The 24,757-nt window shown below is 38.0% G+C and overlaps 1 long non-coding RNA gene across 1 annotated transcript in view; it reads left to right on the top strand.

Annotated features, from left to right (window-relative positions):
• The window catches only part of LOC123386694, a 58,380-nt gene extending 35,453 nt beyond the window's left edge, over positions 1-22,927 (top strand). Inside the window, exons 2-3 of the long non-coding RNA XR_006600990.1 lie at positions 1,414-1,527; positions 22,209-22,927. This is a non-coding gene — a long non-coding RNA (uncharacterized LOC123386694). The remainder of the gene's footprint in view (positions 1-1,413; positions 1,528-22,208) is intronic.
• The last annotated feature ends 1,830 nt before the right edge of the window (positions 22,928-24,757 follow it).

Here is a 24,757-nt window from a genome sequence, read left to right as displayed (position 1 = left end):
TCCCAGATTTCTGGCTAACTCCAGTGTTCATTACATCAATACTTCAAAAAATAATTTAAAGTAGAATGAATCCTTTTTGTTAGATATAATTATATAATAAATTGCACAATGAGTATAGACCTTAACGTCATTTAGGTTCTCATCCTTATTCTGATAAGTGTTAGCAAAACATAAGGCTTAGAATTTATAGTTGGATGTGTTTGTTTCATTTTGTGTTTGACGTCTGGTCAAGGGGAGGGTTATGTGTTTGAGTACTGGGAAGAATTCAATCTAACTGTCTTTTAATAATTAAAATAAATTTAATCAAATGTGTGCTTAATTAAATTCACACAACAGACTTTATTAAAGGATAGTATTCATTGCATTCCTAGAGCTATCAGCTTTAACAATGAAATCATGTCAAGAACACAGGTAGGCCTTCCTTTAAGAAAATCTAAAACGCAAAGCCCTAAACCTATAAAATGGAAGGGAATTTGCTTTTCAAAACAGACTCTTTTTCATGAAAGTGTAGCTTTATTTCAAGTCAAGCTTTGTATGGTATTTTAAATGATGCAATGGCAAGAAATTTGATTTGCTCAGACCACAAATATTGAATAAAATAAAATATGCTTGTGTCTGGAAAAAGCTCACTTTTTTCACTTTGATGCCATTATTTTCATGTATCTTCTAGCAGATTACTACTGTTAAAAAATAATAATCAGTTTGGATGTATTTGGCCTTTATAATTTTAAAACGGGTCTGGTGATCATGTGTACCTCACTGCAGCTGATGTGAAAAATGCAGTGCCCTGACAGCTCACATTAAGCATCACACAGAAAAAGTATAATTAGCATCTCTGTGCTAATTAAAAGTGATGCTGGGTTAGTTCCAATATCATGCTTTTAAATGGCTGATGTCTCAGGAGAATAAAGTTGGGGGAGAAATGCATTTAAAATGGAAAAAACCCTGTGCAAACTTCTGTAAGTGATTCAGATTTGTGGCTGTTGTTATTTACATCTTATTATGATGGCAGACTTCAAGATGACTTCTGTTACTCAGTTTACCATTTTCTCTTTCCCCACTTTGCCAGCAGTAGGGAATTCAAGATGTTTTTCTGCTTCTTTAAATCCTTTGACCGTCTGCTTTCACACAAAATTAATTAAGGATTTTCTAAATAGAGAACATACCACACAAGAAAGAAGCAATTCAGGATTTTCAGTTTTTCTTTTGCACAGTGCGAAGCACACAGTGTACTCAGTCACTTTAGCTTTTCCCAAAAGCGAAAAATTTAAAGACAAATACCACCTCCCCCACCCAATAGTTTTTCAAATAAACAGATGATTGCCATTGATTAAATACTTTTTTTTCAAACATGGTCCAATTATTTAAAATCACAAAGGTTCTACATGGTGTTAAACCTGATTTTCTTTTCAGGGGAAATGTTGGAGGATCACCAAGATGTGGGGAGAGAGGGAAGCTATTGTTCCACCACATTCCATTCCTGTTAAATCAACTTGATATACGCGATAAATTAAGTCTGCACTGCAGGTCAGTGAATTTCTATTAACTACTTATTATGGAAGAAAGGAAAGCAGCCCAGTCAAGAACTCTTACACATTAGCCAAAGCAAGCTGTCACTCTGTTTAACTTTTACAATAAATGTTCCTCTGTCTCACACATGTGAAAGAAAGAACATCATTTAGCATTTAAGCTCTCATTGCCAGTGTGCATTAAGGCAAAGAATCAGCCTAGATTGAATACTTCTCCTGATTTAAAAGGCTAGGAAACTCTGAATTTTGCTAAGATTTTGCTGATTTATAAGGTAACCACTTTAGAATAGGCCTCTTAGGGATTGTGAAAATACGGAGGTCTGTTACAGCAAAGGTCTTGCAAAGGTCTGTTACGGCTATACTCTCAACTCCAGCGTATCTGTTTCTATTGGGTCCAAGGAGTACTGGGTAGAAGTGAGGCATCCCCTCAGAGTGAGTCCTCAAAGAAGGAAATGGTTCAAGTTTTCCCCACAGGGACTAAAGGAGCAAGAGACTACAGGAGGTAAATGTGAGAGAGCCCTAGCATGAGGATCACAACTCCTAAGATGCTGGAGACAGCACGGCTCACAGAACTCAGGAGGTTCTAAGCCCCATCCATGAGCATGCCTGGGATCCTCGGACCAGAAGTAGGAGATAAGCGGTGAAGAAGTTACAAAGCATGCGGGCCTGGTCCTCCCTGTCCCCAGCCCTGCAGAATCAAAAACCATTGGGGCAGGAGGCTTCTTTTGATGCTTCCGTGGGAAGCTGGGGATACACCAACTGCCCAGAATGTAGACACCACACTGCCTTCTATCCCTCTCTTCCTGAACTGCCACCACCAGAGATCTCCAACAGCCACATCTGAGGGCTGCTGAGGATGTTGGAAAATAAATACGTGAATGAACAATACATATTTTAAAAAATTATATTAAAGCCAGAGAGAGTAAGATCAGAACAAATAGAATACATGTCTAGGAAAACAGAATGGCTACGAAAAATAAATGATAATGATGTAATACATGTGTTTTTTTATTAAAAAATATGTAATAGCAATCACAATAAAAGCAAAGAGCAAAAATAACCTTTCTGGAGGAAAATCAAAACAAAGACCATGATTTTACAAATAAACAATTTAGCAGATGAATTTGAAGACTGGATGTTCACTGTTAAGATCCAAATGAGTGACTTGGAAGTCAAGTATAAGAAACATCTCAAAACACAAAGCTGATGGGAAAAAAATAAATAAAAAGAAACATGAAGACATAGAAATTATAAAAGGTCAGAAATATTACGAGAAAAGACAAAAGCTTTGGAGGACAAAGTCAAGAACCTAGCTTTCCCCCACCCCAGAAGAAGACGGGAAGAGAGGACAGAGATACAGTGTTTAAACAAATAACAGGGAAAATTTTCTCTGTACTAGTAAACGACTGGAGTCTGCAGAATGAAAGGACACAGTTCAAGCCTAGATTAATAAGAAAAGGAGGGTTTAAGACTATCCCAATAAATTTATAGATTCTAAGGATAAAGACAAAATTTAACAAACTTCTAGACAGAAGCAAAACAAAACAGTTTGCCACAAAGGAAAAAGAAATCAGACAGGTATCAGGCCTCTCCTCTGCAGCACGCACACTCACAGGATGATGAATTAACACCCACAGACTATGGAGAGGAAAGAGTGATGTCAGGGGAGACATCAAATAGAAGGTAAGAAGAAGGGCTTGCTAAGATTAAAGTAAACAGTGTCTTATTTTGGAAATAATACTAGAGAAATACATGTAACATTATAAGTACAGAGAAAGGATCAAAATAGTGCAGTAGATCTTCCAAATAAATAAGAAGATGATCAAATGAATTAAAATTAGGATAAGGGGAAAGTGGAACAACAATACAAATCATAATGGAAGAAGAGAGAAATAAAATTAAGTCACTACACTAAAACTAGACTAAATTATCCCACTGCATGAGACTGTCAAGCTGGATTAAAAGAAAACACTTTGATTTATGCAATTGAAAAGAAACAACTGTACAACTAAGTGATTGAGAAAGGCTGAATACAAATGTATGGACAAAGGCAAAGAGGACATTAACATTAGACAAATTGGAATTTAATGTTAAAAGCCCTAAAAAGGAAATAGAGGGTCATTAGGTTTTCATACAAGTCATAAGGAAGATAAAATAACTGTAATTTCATATATGGTAGAAGCTAAACATAAAAAGCAAAAATTATTGGAAATGGGAGACCTTGATAAAAACGTAAGTTTAGCTTGAAATATCAATATATCTTTTGAGCATCACCCAACTCTAGCTTATAAAAAAAACAAGATCAGAGAAAAAATGAATACTTCAATTTTATAAGCTTTACTTAATAAATCTTATGTTATTGGGCTGAACCGTGTCTCCCCCACCTCCCACAAAGAAATTCACATAGTCTTAATCCTAAAAGATCAGAATGTAACTGTATATAGAGATAGGACTTTTAAGTGGTAATTAAAATTAAATGAGGTCATACGGTTGGGCCATAACCCAGTCTGACTGGTGTCCTTATTAGAAGAGGAAATTTGGACACAGAAAGTGCCACGAGTGATGCATACTCAGAGAAAAGACCACATGAAGGCACAATGAGAAGGTGGCTATCAATAGGCCAAGAAGAGAGGCCTCGGAAGAAACCAAACTTGCTGGCATCATGATCTTGGACTTCTAGCCTCCAGAATTGTGGGAGAAGAAATATCTGTTAAGCCCACTCAATATGTGGTATTTTGTTATGACAGCCTTGCAAACTAATAACAATCTATACTGAATCTGTTAATTCACAAATAGAAAGTATCTTCTCAAATAGAGAATGTGTGTGTGTGTGTGTGTGTGTGTGTGTGTGTGTGATTGGAGAGTGAAATGATCAATGGATCATCTGTAAAAAAAAAGTATTAACCACAAACCTCTAATATAGTTTTAAAAGACACATGATACATTCTTTGATTACAAAATGATACAAATAGAAACAAATAATAAAAAGTTTCCTCCAAAAAAGGTATAACTACTAGGAAATTAAGACACATACTTTTAGAAAATTCTTGGACCAGGGGTTACGTGCGTGGTTCTGTCAGTTAAGCATCCGTCTCTTGGTTTTGGCTCAAGTCATGATCTCACAGTTTGTGAGTTTGAGCCCCGTGTTGGGCTCTTCACTGACCGTGGAGAGCCTGCTTGGGATTCTCTCTCCTTCTCTCTCTGCCCCTCCCTGACTTGCTCCCTCTCTCTCTCAAAAAATAAATATTCAAAAAAAAATTTTTTAAAGAAAATTCTTGGACCAAAGAGGAATCAAAAGAAAAATTACAAACTGAAAAGAAGAATGTTTCATACCAAAATCTATGGGAACGTACTTTTAAACCTAAGGGAAAGAGATCCATTAGCACAGAGGTTTGAAAGGTTAAAAAATTTTAAAAAGCTATCATTAGAAAGAAGCACTGAAATCTGATGGGTTCTCAGCTGAGTTTTTCAAACCCAGTGTTTGTTTTTTTAAAGTATTTTTAATATTTATTTTTGAGAGGGGGGGGGGAGAGAGAGAGTGTGTGTCTGAGCGCGCACACCAGTTGGGGAGCGGCAGAGAGAGAGAGAGGGAGACACAGAAGGAGAAGCAGGCTCCAGGCTCTGAGCTGTCAGCACAGAGCCCGATGCAGGGCTCAAACCCATGAACCGTGAGATCGTGACCTGAGCTGAAGTCGAACACTTAACTGACTGAGCCACCCAGTGTTTTTTTTAGCTGGGACATTATCAGTATTTTTGAATACTTTATTATTATAGGACTGTCTTGTACATTGCTTGGCATTAACCCATTCCTAGCTCCTAGGTACACAATAACATTAGCATCCCACCATCACTGGGATAACCAAAACACCTGGACAACTGCAAATGTTCTGATGAACAGATAATGCCAGTGTTATTTAAACTATTCTAGGGCACAGAAAATGAAGGAAATCTCACTAGTGGAATCTAGCTTTACTGCAATACTAAATTGTGATAAGATCACAGAAAAAAAAAAACCCTGCTAATACAATGTCACTTAAAATTTGGTCCGTGTTATTAGTTAGGAAGACTTAATGCCACAAGTATTCAAAAATGTTCAATTTCCCTAGTGGCACAGGAAATGTAAATGGAAGTAAATTAAATGTCCATTATGCTCATTTGACTGACAAAGTATGAAAGAAAAATAATTACTATTGTTAAACTTTTAAAACAGGTCTATTTTACATTTCTTAAAGAGGACAAAATGTGCCCAAGGGTAAAAGTATGTTTAAAAAGAAATGTGAACTACAACAGCTTTTTTGGTAAAGAATTTGCCCACATTTATTAAGAATATACACCTCTTTGACTGAAAACTTGCCCCTCCTGGGGATTTGGCCAAGGAAATAAAAGCTCAAACGTATAAGAACGTGGTACAGGATGTTTAATGCATCACTGTTTGTAAAAGAGCCAATAAGTGCCAACACTGACAACTACAACAAAATGGGAGAAAAATAAGCATCCATAAAGCAGATCCACTGTGGAATAGAACATGGCCATGATATTAGATCCATCGTGGAATATTATACGGCCATGAAAAAGAATGAATCACAGCTCTACCAACTGGGATAAAACCTAAATGTAGAAAAAATGCTTATAAAATCACAGTATTATAAAACAATGATCAAACTTCCTAAAATGTTACATTTATGTGTTTGTGTGCCTAGGTTTGCACATGGTTGTATGATCATATGAATAAATATGGATTATATACAATATACACCTTTATACATTATTTTATACAATTTAATTATATGAGATGATGGATAGATGAATGGACGGATGGATATAGCAACAACAGTTGGGGAGGGAGGGGATAAACAATTTGCACTGAAATACTGTAGTTCTGTAAAATTAAATGCACGTATATAGTGATAAAAAACCAAATATTTGTATCTTATTTCACTGAGTCTAAGACATTCTTTTTTTCCTTTTAATATCTCAGAAATCAGAATGCATCTTATAATTGATGGCATCTGATATCTCACAATTAATTGGCAGGGTTTTGTTTTTTTTCTTTTCTTAACGGCACATAAAATGATGGTGCCTCAAGTGGATAACATAGGGTATTATATTAATATCATACCCCTCAAAAGTGCTTTTTACCCACTGAAAATGGTGCATCCAACTGAAGAGAAGACAGAGCTTTAAAAATCAGTAGTCTTTTTCACATTTTTTTAAGTGGGTTTGAAAAAAAAAAGTGTGCAGGGAAAAAAATGGATCTATTAGGACAGAGTCATCCAGTAGACAAATAATCTAACAGTGTTATAGTCTTATAAGTGAATTAAAAGAGAGGTCATGCCTTGAAATTCACATTGGAGGGCAATTTAAATAAGAGTATCTCATTGTCCCTTCTGCAACCCTTAGGCAGACAACCAGACCAAGACAACAAAGGATTTCTCCTGCCTCAGTTGCTATCATCTCACTAGCAACTTTAGGCCCTGATCAAACCAATCTTCCTTCTGCACCTAGAAGGAAGAGCAGGCCCAGGAAGGCAGTTTCTCTGGTGTTATGAAGTAACTGAATACTTACAGGAAACTGAAATTTGGCTCCAGGGCTCAGGAGAGTAGAACGCTTATGCTGACTCCCAGTGAGCCCATTTAAAATAGTAGGTCATTCTGATTTCACCTGGGATTTTCCAAAAGTCAGCATTTAGGAGCATGAAATGTTTTCTGCACAAATTTTTCCATTTGCTATAAAAACAGTTCTTTTCAATTTATATCTAATAAACAGAATGTATTTGTGACTTTTCAATGACCTTAGAATATGAATATTCAGGTGATTCTAAGACCATCTAGAGCCAGTACTTACATTTATGACTCCTAAAGTCATTTTTCCTTTCCCTTAATGTCCTCCCACCACACTGATCAAGAACTCCTAATCTGAAAAGGAGAGAGAAGAGGATCCACAAAAGAATAAAGACAAACACTTTCACTGCAATGCCCGATGGTTAGAAATCACTGTTGAATTTTAGTCTATATTTTAATGGTCTTATTACAGGTCTGGTGTTGGCTCTGGATACAATAAAAAAAAAAAAAAGTACATGACCCAATTCCAGACCTTGGATAACTTATAATCAGGAAATAATCAGAGACTAATTTAGAGTGCAGTACTGCTAATCAATCCCTCAGTATACGCTTTCTTCCCCAATGTCCTTTCCTCCCCAAATGATGCCTCCATTCCTTCTCTCCCCGCTCCGACTTCCACCACCACCTGTGCAATATCCAAGCTGTCCGTGCCTAACAGGGTCAGCTAGTGGCTGGTACAGGATGGTGTTCTGCTCCTAATTCTCTTCATACCTTCCCATTCTTTCTTCAGTAGGATCATGAATATGCTATCCTAGCCGCCCATTTCCTCATTCTTCGGTTATTTATAGCTCAATTAATTTGACCTCCATAACCATTTCTCACCAGTACACATTATCTTAAACTCATTTCCTTGACCACTTTCACCTAATGCCAGTTGCTTCAGGGAAGATCTAGGGAAAGGTTCAAACATACTATAATGTGATTTAATTAAAAAACTTTTTAACTTCTCTAACTTGATAAAAATTTAAAACTTGGAAGTTCTGAAAAGAGGATTAGCACTTTAAAAATACTTGCCCCCAAAAGGATCTAAGAGAGAAAATTCAAATCACTGAAACTAGGCCTGTTATTTGTATTGTTCGAAGTATGTTCTGAAAAGGGATTGGGTGGGGGGAGGGGAGTGTAGGAATCAAGTAGAAAACAAGAGAATATTCAGCAATAGGCAATATAAGTCTTTTTTAAAATGACCAACCAAAGCCCAGGGTCACCATAAGCCACAGGAAAAAAAAAATATTAAGTAAATTGAATCAATCACAATGGGGAAAAAATAGATGTAGGGAGCAAGGCTGAAAGTTGCATGGAGAAAGGTAGCTTTCTTTTTGATTTTGAGGAGTAGGACAGAGGAAGCGTGCCTAAGATTCACTTAGCCCAAGGCTTCTATGTATGGTCATGCAGGTTGTGAACTGTACAAAGGCTCCCAGCGAAGGTGACAAGTGCGACTGAATCCAACCTGTGTTCCGTGGTGTGGGACAGTATGTGTTTGGAGAAAGGGGTAGTTTTTTTTCCCTTGCCTGAGGGATATGTCTGCCTGGAGGAGCATCTTTTTCTAATTACCAAGTGGCAATTTTAAAAATGACTTCCAAATTCTTTGATACTCCTCCTAACAAGTGATCTATGGTCCATCCCCTGTGAATCTAAGATTTTTGCTGCTGGATCAATAGAAAATTCAAAGTGACACAGTGCAAGCTTCCTCTTCCTGCCTTTTGGCATATTCGCTCTTGGAACCTAGTTACGATTCCCTGATAGCTACACGGAGATGCCACATCCAGGTGTTCTGCCTGACAGTCTCAGCTACGGTCCTGGCCAAATAGCCAGCCAAATAGCCAGTGTACCCCGCAAACATGCACGTACAGACACCTCCCGATGACACTCAGCTGTCGGGTCACACCTAGCCTTCCACTCTCTCCATCTGATAACTTTTTTTTTTTTTTTTTGAGAGAGAGGGAAATGGAACTCAAGCAGGGGAGAGGGGCAGAGGGAGAGAGAGAGAATCCCAAGAAGGTTCCATGCTCAGTACAAAGCCCATCATGGGGCTTGATCACACAACCCTGGGATCATGACCTGAGCCAAAATCGTAAGCTGGATGCTCAACCAACTGAGCCACCCAGGTGCCCTGATACCCCAGACATTGTAAAGCAGAGGCAAGCCATCGCTGGTGGCCCCTGTCCAAATTCCTGACCCACAGTGTCTAAGAGCATACTAACATGGTTGTTTATACTACTCTGCTTTGGAACGGCTAGTTATGGCAGCAACAGATAACTGGGACATCATCCACCAGGACCTACTTCTAACTCACACAGAGGCTCTGTATAGGTGAGCAGCAGTTGTGACATAAGCCCTTTCTAAATGTTGTGCCAGCCTGTGGTTACCAAACTGAATCCTCAGGTACACTCTACCATTACTCCCATTTCACAGAGTCAGCCAGCTCTCATTTTCTGAAACTCAAAGTGCTAATTTCTTCTCTTGGACTACAAGGCTCCTGGGTTTTATCTCTCCTGACCCGTCTTCTCCATTTCTCCAAACCGCACACCAGGTCTACCCGCACTCTCACTTCTCCATGGGTCTTTATAAATGCTGATGCCTCTGTCTGAAATATCTTTCTTCCTCTCCCACCCTCCATCTGCACTGCTGTATTCTCATCTTCTAACATGGTTTTCCAATGCCAAAATTGTTGGTAATGCAGGAGTTTCTTTCATTCTGAACTGACCATAACACTGAAAGCTTTTTCCACCACGTGCCATGCTCAATGGCTTCTCACGGAGCTCCCAGAGAGATACACCTTCCAGATATACCAAAAATACCTTTCCCCAGAAGTGGGGGAAGAAACATGGCTGCCAACCAGATTCCAGAGTCACCACCTGAATATCTGTCACTATGCAGTGGACCCAGATGAAAAATCTGAAGACTCATTCCCACAAGGGAATGATGTAAACTGAAGAAGTCTTCAAGTCACTTCTACCCATCAGAGGCGTGACATGCATCACAGAGTCTTCGGGATGTTTACGTCTCTTACTGACTAGAAGCTGAGAGTAAGCAAAAGTGGAAAGTAGCCTAGAAATCACATTTAGCCTTCATTTCATCTGGCGCGAGGAAAGCTGTTATGAGGTAGTGTTGGACTAGCGGTAACATGACGACCCACAGCCTGAGCTGGCTGCAGCAAGCTTCTGAGATGCCTGAGCTCAAAATTAAAGCTCTAGAGATTTAACAAGAACAGTTTATGAGCTGCGATCAAGAGCCACTCATTTCTTCCTGATGATTTTCTGCAGTTTTACTTTTGGTTTCTTCTCCATATAATCCCCACCATGAACAATTAAAACAAAACAAAAAGTGGCTATACTTGAAAATGATAGCTTTGATTTAAAAACATGTCCACATCATGAAATAAATGCTGGTCTCAAATAAAATCTTCCACGTACTATGAAATGAGACAGGCCTAATCTCTCAAATAACAAAGATCAGGCAAAAATGATAGAACGTGAATGTCCAAGAGACTCACAGGAATAAAAGGAAAATTGACAGACGTCCTGGAGTTTCCAAAATACCTTTTAAAAATCTTAACACATTCTGTGACATAATACAAAATTTGTGGTATTCCGTGGGAAAATAAATGTTTATTTCCAATATAAGCTTCGAAATGTGTAAATATAAGCAGACAGTTCTTTTCTCCAATGCTGAAGGTGCTCATATGCTAACAAGCATTTCAATGAAAAGAAGATATGTATCTTTGAATTAAAGAAAGTTAAATCTGTGTATCTCACTCCTCCCTATCCGCCTTTTCCTTTTTTTTCTTCTATAATCTCTATTTTTGGTCTGCCCTACTTCTCTCTTTTTTTTTTTAATGTTTATTTATTTATTTAAAGAGAGAGAGAGAGAGCTCATGAGAGAGAGTGGGGTAGGGACAGGGAGGGAGGGAGAGAAAGAATCCCCAGCAGGCTGCAGGCTGCACACTGTCAGCAAACAGCCCCAAGTGGGGCTCGAACTCACGAACCATGAGATCATGACTTGAGCTGAAATCAAGAGTTGGATGCTTAACCCACTGAGCCACCCAGGCACCCCTGCCCTGTCTCTCTTTTTATTTTATTATTTTTTTGCCCTTTCATTTGCCTTCTCACTATAACTCTCTTTTCAATCAAATGATCTATTCCTTGTGGTCCTACTCCGTGCAGGTCACATTGCTGTGCTTTAGGACCACATGAATACAATGTGGGGTCCTTGTCAGACTGGAAAGTACAACCAAGGTGAAAGATAAGAAAAGAACCCAGAGAGCTGCAATAAGGCAGTGCTGAACCGTAAATGCTGGAGTGTTTCAAGAGCTGGGCCTTGGAAATGAGCAGACTCTGGTACCCTGGGAGAGCATTCAACCAAGGGAGAGTGTGAGCCAAGATGTAGGGGGCGGAGAACACTACCATTTGTTGCAAAGTTCAACCAAGTTTAGTCTTTAGTGCAGGGCCTACGTAGGAAAGTGATAAGAGACAGGGTTATGAAAGCAGATAGGATACAATTGGTAGGTGGCTTTGAATGCCAGACAAAGGGATTTAGACTCTACTGTCTACCATGGAAAGCTAATGGCGTTTTTCTGGTGGGATTTTAAAGAACCCTTCAAGAACACTCCCTTCCCTACCCTCTCATTCTGGCCAACTGTCCTCTTGTTATTTCTTACACTTATAGAATCTAATGTTGCATTCTTTGTTCTATTCTCTATCATAACAGGTGAGCTAAAGATTTCATGTGTGTCTTTTCAAGTCACATACATTGCTTGGATTCCCGTGAATGAGTAACCAAAAGTAAATAATACTCAGGTCTGGATGTTTATAAATACAAGATTTTTAACATTATCTTTCAGGTAAAAAGAAAAAAGATTGAGATAAATCCAAGTCCATTATAAAATCCGGGAAATGAGTCATTTGGGATATCCAACATATTCCATAAAGATCTCCAAGAATATAGCAAAATACATGTGATTTAAATGGAGCCTGGCTGGCAACCCTTGATATGGCCTTTCCTGATTCCTTACTAAAATACATATACGGTCAAAGAAAAATATAAAACCATACCACCATAAAAAAATAAGAGTTATAGACAATTTACCACTAGACTCTAAGAAGTATTTCAAATAAACATATGGCTCACAAACATGGATTAGAAATGTATGCTTGCAGGGCCTCAGAGACCTTGGTCTGAAGGACTGCAAGCCTGAAGAGCCAGATGCAGTTTACTTCCCCACCTCTTCCAACTCACCAATCTCTATCCACCACTTTCCTCAGACTAATACTCCCAGAAAATAGTAAGGCAAGAAGTAGACAGTGAATGTTGCATTACTTCCTTTTCTGTTGCTGCACCCTGGGAAGAACTCTTCTTTTCCCCAAGAATGCTCGGAAAAATCACATGGAAAAAGGTGGGAAAATATCCAGGCTCTCAGAGGAAGAGCACAGTCTTGAAAATTCTTTCCTTAGAGGAATCAGAAGGAATTCTAAGAATTAGTTTGGCAACCTCAATTGGATACTGTCCAAGAAGCTGTGCCCTCTAAGGACACCCAGACAAGAGGCCATCAAGGAGAGAAAGGGTCAAGAATAAAAGACAACAGGATGAGTTTTGAAAACAGTGTATTAAGTGCAAAAGAAGCTGGATGACCCAAGGAAGATTTGCAAGAAAACTAAAATTGCCATAATAAAATTTAAACTCACATTGAACCTGGTGAAGAGTGGAATTCACACTCCAGAAAATCAAATCAGAAAGAGATAAGAACATGAGTACTGCCTTCTCTACCAATGACAGATAAGAAGGTTAGGCAAATAATAGCACATGATTAACATGCATCTGTGATAACAGATGCAGACAATTCAGGAGAGATCACAATGCAATCCTACAAGTAGTGGCTCTCACTGCATGAAGATCCTGCAAATGAATCAAGAGTTCAATCTGGCAACAAAGAAGTTGGGAAGGAAGTTAACTACAACCTTACCAGGAGTATTACAAAACTATAGGCATACCTTGAATTTGGAGAGGTCACTCCTCTGTAAAGAGTTGGATACAAAGTCTCATTTGGTCTGAGCTACAACAGAGAAATAAATGGTATCTCATGGTGAGTCACTGGAGAGACACTGCCAGGGTTGAAATCCTGGATTCATTGCTATGCAACCTTGGTCAAGTTGCTTTATTTCTTTTTGCCTAAAAAAATTAAAATTATAATTATGAAATGGGAATAATCATAGTTCTTTCCTCATGGGACCGCTGTGAGGACTGAAAGAGTTATGTCACACAAAATACTGAATCTGGTTCAGAGCAAATGCCCCATAAGTCAGTTGCTGTTGTGTTACTGCTGTTATTCAAATCTGAATTATATACATGGCCTTAAAGATGAAGAGAAATACATTAAAATAATTAAAGAAGCCAAAGAAATGCAAACTTCAAACAGGCAGTTTTGGAATTAGTTGCAGTCCTTGGGGGGGGGGGGGTGAGGGGACTGCAGGATCCCACCTACTCAAATCAAAAGGAAGAACTACATAATTTTCAGATCACAAAACTAGGGAACATTGAAATAAATCACAAGAGAAAATTTGGAAAGCCCTTATACACATGGAGGTTAAAGAACATCCTACTAAAGAATGATTGGGTTAACCAGGAAATTAAAAAAGAAATTTAAAAAAATACATGGAAGCAAGTGAAAGTGAAAACATGATAGTCCAACTCCTGTGGCATGCAGGAAAGGTAGTCCTAAGAGGAAAGTGCATTACATAATTTCAACCAGAAGCAGCCAACTTCATCTACAGGCAATGGATTGGGAGTCCCCTGTTGTCATAACAATAATACTATGTTGTCACACCAGGCCCTTATGCATCCTGGTCAAAAATCTCTGGCCAATAAGCATGCTCAGCATCCAGTTCTCCCTACATGGTAACTCCAACTTGTTTGGAATGGCAACCTTAATTTATTTTAGATACTTCAATCTAGTGGGTATAGGTATTTTCCCTCCAGGAAGGTTTGCACTAAATGTCGAAATGATAAAATAAATCAAACCTGCAGAATTAATGCTTTTGTGGGAAATGTAGGGACAGGTTTCTAATCATGGGACAATATTTATGTGTGTGGTATATAAAAAGGTTTAATATTTAAGAGAATGTGGCATATCAGGGAATATGACAGATTAGTCTTGGGATTTCCATTTAAAAGGTGTAATTGAGTAATGGATTTTAGACTTTTACCTTTAAGTGGGAAGATTCAGAAAATTTAATCAAGTTTAAAAGTACTGGAATGGTTAGGAGAACATATGATTAGTTATTTAAGGTTAACTTATTAGATTTATTGGAGTTGTTAAGGTTTGACTAGTAGGTCAAGCATCTGAAAAGCTTAAAAAGAGAACTGAATGTATCAAATGCATAAATGGATTTTAATACTTAAGGGGATTTTATTAACTAAGTTGTAAAGGGACCTGCTTGGGAGTTGAATGTGTTCAACTTAAATTGATCAAACATTATTCAAAGGCTCCCTTGGAAGCAATTGTTAAAATTTACTAGATTCATAAATCAAATAATACAGTAAGGTGAACTTAAAGATTTGAGAGAAGCCAGATTTATAAAAAAAAAAACTGTACCTTTAATAAAGTGAATATTAAATTAAAACCTTGAATAAAAACATAGCCCTTTTCTCTGCACAAAAGCAGTCTTCAGACATAAAAAAAAAAAATTCACAACTGACATGGAGATTCCATCTAAGAATTTATAAGTGTATCTGAAAAGGAAACCCATATAAATGAAACAGAAGCAACAATACATGGCTAAAAATTACTTTCCAAAGGTAGAAAAAAATGACTTGAGTATATAGGCATACCTCATTTTATTGCACTTCAATTTATTGTGCTTTGCAGATTTTGTGTTTTTTATAAACTAAAGCCTGCATCAAGCAAATCTATCAGTGCCACTTTTCCAACAGCATTTGCTTACTTTGTGTCTATGTGTCACATTTAGGTTATTCTCAAAATATTTCAAACTTTTCATTATTACCATATTTGATACGGTGATCTATGATCATGTGATCTTTGATGTTACTATTGTAATTGTTTTGGGGTGCCACCAATCACACCCATATGAGACAGTAAATTTAATTGATAAATGTTATGTGTGTGTTCTGACTGTTCCACCACCTGGCTATTCCCCCATTCCCCTCCCTCTCCTAGGGTTTCCCTATTCCCTTAGACACAACAATACTGAAATTAGGCTAATTAATAACCCTTCAGAGTCTTCTAAGTGTCCAAGTGAAAGAAGAATCACACATTTCTGAGCTTAAAGCAACAGCTAGAAATGATTGAAGCTTAATCAGGAAGACAGGTCAAAAGCCAACATAGGCTGAAAGGTAGGCCTCTCGGTCCAGGTAGCCAAGTTGTGAATGCAAAGGAACAGCTCTTGAAGGACATTAAAAGAGCTACTCCAGTGAACACAGAAATGATAAGAAAGTGAAACAGCCTTATTGCCAATACAGAGGAAGTTTCAGTTTTCTAAATAGAAGATCAAATTAGCCACAATATTCCCTTAAGCCAAAGCCTAATCCAGAACAAAGCCCTAACTCTCTTTAATTCTGTGAAGGCTGAGGAAGCTACAGAAGAAAAGTTTGGAGGGCACCTGGGTGGCTCAGTTGGTTAAGCTTCTGACTCTTGATTTCGGCTCAGGTCATGATCTTGTGGTTCCCCACTTTGGGCTCCGCACTAACAGCATGGAGCCTGCTTGGGATCCACTCTCTCCCCGCCCCTCTCTCTCTGCCCCCTTCCCTCTCACACTCTTTCTCACTCTCAAAATAAACAAATAAACTTAAAGAAGCAGCGGTGGCAGCAGCAAAGTCTGAAGCTAACAGAGATTGGTTCATGAAGTTTAAAAAAATAAGCAGTCTGCATAAAAGTACAAGATGAAGCAACAAGTGCTGATACAGAAGCTGCAGCTAGTTATCCAAAAGATGTAGCTAACATAATTAGTGAAGGTGGCTCCACTAACCAACAGATTTCAACATAGACAAAACAGCCTTCTGTTGGAAGAAGATGCCATCTAGGACTTTCATAGCTAGAGAGGAGAAGTCAATGCCTAGCTTCAAAGCTGCAAAGGATAGGCTGACTCTCTTGTTACAAGCCAATATAGCTGGTGACTTTAAGTTAAAGCCCATGCTCTTTTACCATGCTGAAAATTCCAGGGTCCTTAAGAATTATGTTAAATCTATTCTGCTTGTGTTCTATCAATGCAACAACAAGGCCTGGACAACAGCACATCTGTTTACAACACGGCTTACCAAATATTTTAAACCCACTGTTGAGACCTACTGCTCAGAAAAGATTTCTTTCAAAATATTCCTGCTTACTGACAATGTACCTGATCACCTGAGAGTTCTGATGGAGATGGACAACAAGATGGATGTTTTCATGCTTGCCAACACAACATTCATTCTGCAGCCCATCAATCAAGGAGTAATTTCAACTTTCAAGTCTTACTCTTTAAGTGACACATTTTGTAAGGCAATAGCTGCTATCAATAGTGATTCCTCTGATGGATGTGGGCAAAATAAATTGAAAATCTGGAAAGGATTCACCATTGGAGATGCCATTAAAAACATCTGTGATTCTAGGAAGAGATCAAAATTATCAGCATTAACAGGAGTTTGGAAGAAGTTGGTTCTAACCCTCATGGATGACCTGACCTCGAGGGATTCAAGACTTCAGTGGAGAAAGTAACTGCAAAAATGTGGTGGAAACAGCAAGAGAACTACAATTATAAGTGGAGCATGAAGATGTGATTGAATTGCTAAAATCTCATGGTAAAACTTTAATGGATGAAGAGTTGCTTATTATGAATGAGCAAAGTGGTTTCTTGAGATAGTATCTACTCCTGGTGGAGATGGTGTAAAGAGTATTGACAACTAAGGATTTAGAATATCATATAAACTTCGTTAAAGAAACAATGGCAGGGTTTGAGAGGACTGACTCCAATTTTGAAATAAGTTCTACTGTGGGTAAAATGCTATCAAACAGCATCACATGCTACAGAGAAATAATTGATGAAAGGAGGAGTCAATCAATGCAACAAACTTAACTGTTGTCTAATTTTAAGAAATTGACACAGCCACCCCAACTTTCTACAACCACCACGCTGATCAGTTAGTAACTATCAACACTGAGGCAAGATCCTCTACCAGCAAAAATATTATGACTCACTGAAAGTTCAGATGATGCTTAGCATTTTTAGCACTAAAGTATTTTCTAACGAAGGTATGTGCTTTTTTTTAGACATAATGATATTAAATACTTAATAGACTACAGTGTAGTATAAACATAACTTTTATATGCACTGGGAAACCAAAAAATTCATTTGACTCACTTCATTGGGATATTCATTTTACTGCGGAGGTTTGGAACTGAACCCACAATATCTCTGAAATACGCCTATACAGACCAAGTGGGCTTACTACATTCTAGAAAAAAATGAAGAACTGATATTACATTTTAAAGTCTTTAATGTTTACTTATTTATTTTTTGAGAGAGAAAAAGAAAGAGAGAGCAAGTGGGGGAGAGGCAGAAAGAGGAGAGAGAGAGAATCCCAAGCAGGCTCCATGCTTAGCGCAGAGCCTGATGCAGGGCTTGATCTCATGACCGCAAGATCACTACCTGAGCTGATATCAAGAGTCAGATACTTAACTGACTGAGCCACCCAGGCTTCCTTGATATTATGTTTTAGAATAAAAAGTTTAATTACAATAATAAATAAAAAAATCACATTAGCCACCAGATAGAAAAAAAAAGAAAAAGGTGATCCACAAGGGAAAAATATTGGGCTGGCTTCAGACTTCTCCTCTTTATGGCAAAGGTCAGATGACTACAGATGAATAGCTACAGACTTCGAACAGAAAAAGTTACTACCTTAAATATTTTCTATTCCACTGACTTGTTATCCATGTCTGAAGCAAAGTTAAAAACATTCTCAGAAATGGAAGAAATCTAAAGCTACACTGAAGATACATTCCTACGAAGAAAGATGAATTAAAAATAGGAACCTAGAAATCAGGTAATCATGTATAAGAAGACTTTGGTGAGCATTCCAGAGTTAAAAAGTAAAGCTTAAATAATTGCAATTTCTTTTCAGGTCAAATGGCATTGAGCACAGTCATTTAATTTCTTACTCCCTACTTCCCCAATGAAATCAGGGGACATCCTTTATCAGTAAGCCCTGGAAGGGAAGAATAGCATTCATAAGGCAAAACTTTAAAAACATTCTCATCTAATAAAGATAAAGATATTGAGAGAAGGTCCAGAATGTGTTCCATTCACACAGCCCCTACCTAAGAAAGAGCAGCAAACCCAGGATGTAAGTGAAGGAAGCCCCAGCTGAAGCTTATTGACATTCCTAAGCTGGAGGCCTGGGCTGGATTTAGGACAACCTTGAGCCAAATGCACTCCATTTCATCCCTCATGAGCATTAACACTGGAAAGAATGTGGCCCCAGGATCCATTTAACAACAAAAGCAGAAAGCTGACACAGTGTCAGAGATCTGGTGGGCTGGATACTGGTTGTAAGTATCAAGTCATAGCTTGATCCAGACATGGTGCATATAGAAAACTGGTCTCTGTTTCTAGGTTTCACCAAACCTAGAGAACAAAGATCCTCTACTGGTATCTATCTATCTATCTATCTATCTATCTATCTATCTATCTATCTATTCAACAAATATTTATTACCAACCAACTAGGAAATTAAATAGCCTGATCCTTGTGCTCCAAAGCTTAGTCTATAGGGAACATGAGACAAATAAATAGGTGATGGCAATGATAGATAAATAGGTGAAAAACATGGAGCCAGCAGATAATCCACATAGGCATCCAGATCAGATTTCCACAATTGGGAAAGACTTACTAAAGGAAATTGTTTGCATGTGAAAAATTAGTTGCAATACATGAAAGATCTGGAGTCAGGGCAAGGGGGGAAGTATGTAAGAGAGCACTTCAAGCAGAGAAAGCAGCAAGGTTAAGCCAAGAACCAAGGGAACATGATGCAGTTAGGACTTGAAAAACAGGCAAGCAGGGGCCCAAGTCATAGAGAACCTTGTGACTCATGCTTAAAACTCTGAACTTCAACCCAAGAACAATCAAAGAGTACTGAAGGATTTTTAAGCAGTGGAATATGATCCAATTCCCATTGTGAAAGATGATTTTGAAAAGAAAAAATGAAGAGGGAAAAAAAAAGAAAGAATGGAGGCCACAAGATTAATAACAGGGTGAGAAGGTGGTATAACAATTCAGGGGATTCAAGATCATGACTGACCTAGACAGCTGGCTGTAGACTTGAAAAGTACATCATATTTGAGAGATATCAAGGAGACTGAAACAACAGGACATGGGGATTAATTGTATATTAGTTATCTATTGCTGTATAACAAATTACCACCAATCTAGTACAAACACATTTTTTATCTCAGTTTCAATGGTTCAGGAATCCAGGCATGTCTTCTGCTTCACAGTCTCACACAAGGCTACAGTCAAAGTGTTGGCCAGGGCAAGAGTCCCATCTGAAGGTTCCAACTGGACAAGAGTCTGCTTTCAAGCTCATGCAGTTTTGACAGGATTTAGTTCCTAGCAGCAGTTGGACTGAGGGTCTTTGTTCCTTGCAATACAGAACATTCCTCTGCAACATAGCAGCTTGCTTCAGTAAAGCTGGCAAGGATAGACTGTGCTGGCATGAAAGAAGACACAATGTATTTTTATAACTTAATCATGGAAATGACATGCTATCTATTGGGCACAAGCAAGTTGCTAGGCAAGCTCATACTCAAGGGGAGGGAATTCTACAAGGACATGGATTACACAAGGACAGAATTCAAGGATAATTGGAACTATCTTTGAGTCTGACTGGCTGTGTGGATTGAGATGAATTAGAGGGTAGACAGTTGAATTACCGGGACTACTGAAGTAATGACCAGTTTTTGCTCTTAGGTAATGAGATGAGTTTTGGATATTTTGAGTTTGGGGGACCTGTAGCACACCATGTTGAGTTGGGGAATACTTGCTGGGATATAGGGTTCTCATACTTGGTAGACCCATCTGGAGTAAGGGTAGGAATTGTTACTTCTCAACAGATTATCAAAAAGTTGACAGTTGATGACATGACCCAGAGAAGGTGGGTAAATAAAACTCTAAGGCATGGTGAGTGCAATACCATTAAACACAGTGGTAGAAAGTGTTTTAAGAAAGTACCTACTGAATGTGAATCTCCACACATGAGGTCTGGTCATCTGTATTTTTTTTAAAGCAACACAGGTGATTATGATGTGAAACCAGGCTTGAAAACCATTGAGATGTATTCATTAAAAAACAGACTAAACATATACAGTTGACCTTTGAACAAAACAGGTTTGGATTTCACTGGTCCACTTACATACAGATTTTTTTTTCATTAAACACAATACAGCACTATAAATGTATTTTCTTTTCCCATGATTTTCTTAATAACATTTCCTTTTCTCTAGCTTACTTTACTGTAAGGATACAGGATATAATACATATGTACAAAATATGTGTCAAATGTTTATGTTATCAGTAAGGCTTCCAGTCAACAGTAAGGTATTAGTAGTTAAGTTTCTGAAGACTCAAAAGTTATATGTGGATTTTCAACTGTGTAGGGGGTCAGCAGCCCTAAGCCCTTCATTGTTCAAGAATCAACTGTACATACCTAAACTTTAATAGTGGTTATCTCCAGGAGGTAGGATTATAGGTAATCTTTATTTTCTCCTTTCTGCTTGCCTGTATTTTCTATCCTCAACATACTTCTTTTATAAAAAGGAAATCAAGTTTCTCTTTTTTAAAAACAATTCTACCACAAACAAATACGGTTTATCTAAGAAGTACAATAAAGGAAATTTTATTAATATAATACATCATACTGAAGGGGTTCAGAACAAGCTTTCCCAAAATGTGTTACTTTGGCACATAGATTACTTTGAGCTGAAGTCAATCAAGGCTCAAAGACTCAGAAAGAGATTTTACCTCCCTTCAACTTCTTAGAGGAATTTAGATAGAGGGCCTGGTCCAGAAAGAAAACCATTACCACAGATAACTATAAAGAATATATGCTAGATGTGGTCAACTGTAGGGAGTTTGGCAGGGCTCGGAGATCAAATTCCTCTCTGTGTCCCACTGTGTCTGTATTGCATGGCAAAAATTTGCTACCAAATATTTTCTCTTCTCATATTTCTGTAAATTGCCTTCCTCCCCTTTGAAGCCTCAGATCCCTACCTGCTTCTCCAGCACATGATGGCATACAAGCCTCAACTGCTTGACCATATGTGGGTCTCATATTCTTAGGTGGCTCCCATACATACATAACTAAATGTGTTTTTCTCTTGTTAATCTATGTCAATTTAATTAACAGGCTAGCCAAAAGAACCTAGAATGGTGGAGGAAATATTTTTCCTTCCCCAAAATATTAATAGAGCAAAAAGCATACAGGAAATTCATAACATACGCATTTTTCACCTGTGCAAAGATTTGTATTTTCATGATAACCCTTGAGGGTCATAATGCTATCATTGAAATAGGAACTGTTATATACTTTGGGTTGATATATAAATTAGTACACCCTTCCTAAAGAGTAACTTTGTAGTGAGTATCAAGACCCACAAAATTATTTATACTGTTAGATTTAACTTTACTTCCAGGAACTTATCCTAAGCAAATAATCAGATAAGGACAGAGATTTACATATACAATGAATTCATAGCCTTATTATTGATGACAATGAAAAATTACAAACTGTCAGATAATTGGAAATAGTTAATGGTTCATATACATGCCACTCTAATGTCCTTTAACTTCATCCAGTGAATACAAACATGTGTTTACTGTATTTATTATAATATGATAACACTATATACTATAATACTATATGCTACAATATTATATACTGTAATACTATATAAGTGGTGTATACTATCTCATGTTTACCATAAACTAGCCTATAAAGCTTCGCTGGCTTCATTATTACTAAGTCTAGACTTTTCCAGGAATCACTCTCCCAATTGTCCTCTCTTTGATTCTAGGATGGACGGAAGAGGAGAACTGGAAGGAAGATGGCCATGGAAATGAGCCCCACAGCCCCTCTCCTCCTCACCTCACTCTCCTTATCTCCATCCAGAGCTTTCCTACAGCTATCCTCACCTCTGCCGGCCTCTTGAGAAAGGCCAACTTCTAGCATTCATCTCTGGCCAAGAAAACAGTTCCTTCTACTTCCCATAAAAAGCTATTTAAGGGTTTTCCCACAGAATAGTTCACAGGCCCCAGAGACACAATTCTTCCCTATACACCACAATATGCCAGCATGAGTGGCTTGGGTTAGAGACCATCAGGGTATTATACCTGGAGCCATGCTCTCTCTGACATTCCAGCCACTGTATTCTGGATAATCTCCAGATGTCTTCCCTCTGGGTGATTTCACTTAAGTCCCTCCTGTGCCTCCCTCCAGTATGGCTTCCTTTAGGAATCCAATCCATTCCACAGCCCAACTTTATTGATGAGCCTCATTCTGCTTTCCTCCCAGAAACAACTCAAGGATGTGGCTGGGAATCTTTTTCACTGTCTCTAATGGCCCATGACAATTAAGTTCCCTCTGCCCCTCTGTGTCTTCTGTCACTGATGGAGGTTGGCCTTCTCAGAGCATACAGAGAACGTAGATGAGCAATACTCCCTTTCTCCACAAGCCAGACATATCTTTCTACTGCCTTTTGAATCAGATTTTTAAAAATGAGTTTTTCTATTTTGTATTAAATACACCATTCACATGCATATGTGTACATCTCTAAGTAACAAAAAAAAAATTTTATCATAAGTAGCTTTTCTGGGATATAGAACAACCCAAACCTCTATTACATTCCCTTAAGAACAAATAACCAATAGAATATTTATTCATCCATTTAACAAATGGATGAATAATTTTTTGCCTTACAATGTAGATATTGCAAGCACTACTAAAATGAATAAAAGATTGGTCCCTACTCACAAGTACAAAAGAAAAAGGTGAACAAAAATAACTGTGATATAATACAATATGAATTAAGTGTGATGAGACTAGTACAAATAGTGAAATCTGATAGTTTACTGAAAGAAAAAGAACTCCAAAAAAATGATAAAAAAAAATTCCTGGGGGTGGGCCAGCATTAAAATAAATGTAAACAGAATGTTTTCAAGAGTAGACTGAGGGGAGGCTGGGCTTTAATTTTTTTTGTTTTTGTTTATTTTTTTAAAGCAACCAAAAGGCTTATACGCTGTATTTTGTAAAAATTTAGTTCTGGGTTTTATTAGTTGGGACTCCTTTGGTTGCAAATTTTACAAATCCAACTTGAATATTTTGGTTTAGAGTAAAACAGAAATTTATTGGGGTTTTTTTTTTTTTTGGAAGAATACTGGAGACACCTCAGGTGATCACAGAAAGGGTTAAGGACAAAGGTCTATTATGACTGGTCCAGTTTTTAATCAAGTAACATCCCTGGACCAATCAATAGAAGCTGAACCTGCAGACACATTTTACAAAAATGGCAGCTTATAGACAGAAGGTTGAAATAAAGGAAACACCATTTACAAAAAGACAGATAAAACCATTAAGTCCTGCATGCTCAACTGTGTAAACTTTTAGTTCTCTTTTTTTAATGTGTATTTATTTTTGAGAGAGAGAGACAGAGTGCGAGTGGGGGAAGGGCACAGAGAGGGGAGAGACAGAATCTGAAGCAGCCTCTGAGCTGTCAGCACACACCCCTATGAGAGGTTCGAACTTACAAATTGCAAGATCATGACCTGAGCGGAAGTCGGACACCTAATCAACTGAGCCACCCTGGCGCCCCAAGTTCTTTATCTTACAAGTAAGGCTCCTCTTTGAGAATTATTCAACATCACATACAGATAATGGCTGGTCTCCCTATTTCAGATTTACATATACTACAAAAATCAACATGTGCTGTAAGGAAGGAAAAGGAACACCTCTAGACATTGCTGAAAGTACAAAGAAATCCTAGGTATAAATTCCTCAAGATCACCAAAAATATAGGCTTTGATGTGGTCTATTTACTGCAACAACATTTAAAACAAATAGATACTCCCACCTCCTTTAATTTCTCTAGTTCTATAATCAGGTCATGAAAAATGCAAGTCAAGTTTCACACTGGCCTCTTCACTGGATGTCTGAACAAGTTAAACAAAATTTTATTTAACATCCATTTCACCCAGTTAAAGCTCAAGACAACTGCCCTGGCTCCTAGTGTTTTGCTGTTCCCAGATTAGGATCTCATATAACTAAGATGCTCAGTGAGAAAGACTGATTAGCCTAGGGTCTTCTAACCCTCAGAAAATGTTATGCCTATTGATATTCACTTTTCTAAAGTAAGGGGGACATTAAAAAGTATGCCTATTAGGGAACAGCAGGCTTTGCTCTGATGAATATCAGCAGCACATGGTATAGGAATATTCATGGTCATTACTAGCACTCCCTTGAGTTTTCCTGAGATAATTAAAGGGCCGGAGGCTCAGCACACAGCACCACAAACAACTCTCAGATTGTTCCCTCTGCCCTCCAAGTAGAGTTATCAGATTTAGCCAATGA

The sequence above is a fragment of the Felis catus genome, chromosome B4 (assembly GCF_018350175.1).
Source record: "Felis catus isolate Fca126 chromosome B4, F.catus_Fca126_mat1.0, whole genome shotgun sequence".
Lineage (NCBI taxonomy): Eukaryota > Metazoa > Chordata > Mammalia > Carnivora > Felidae > Felis > Felis catus.
The sequence above is the reverse complement of the archived record's forward strand: the minus strand, read 5'-3'. Positions and strand labels throughout refer to the sequence as shown.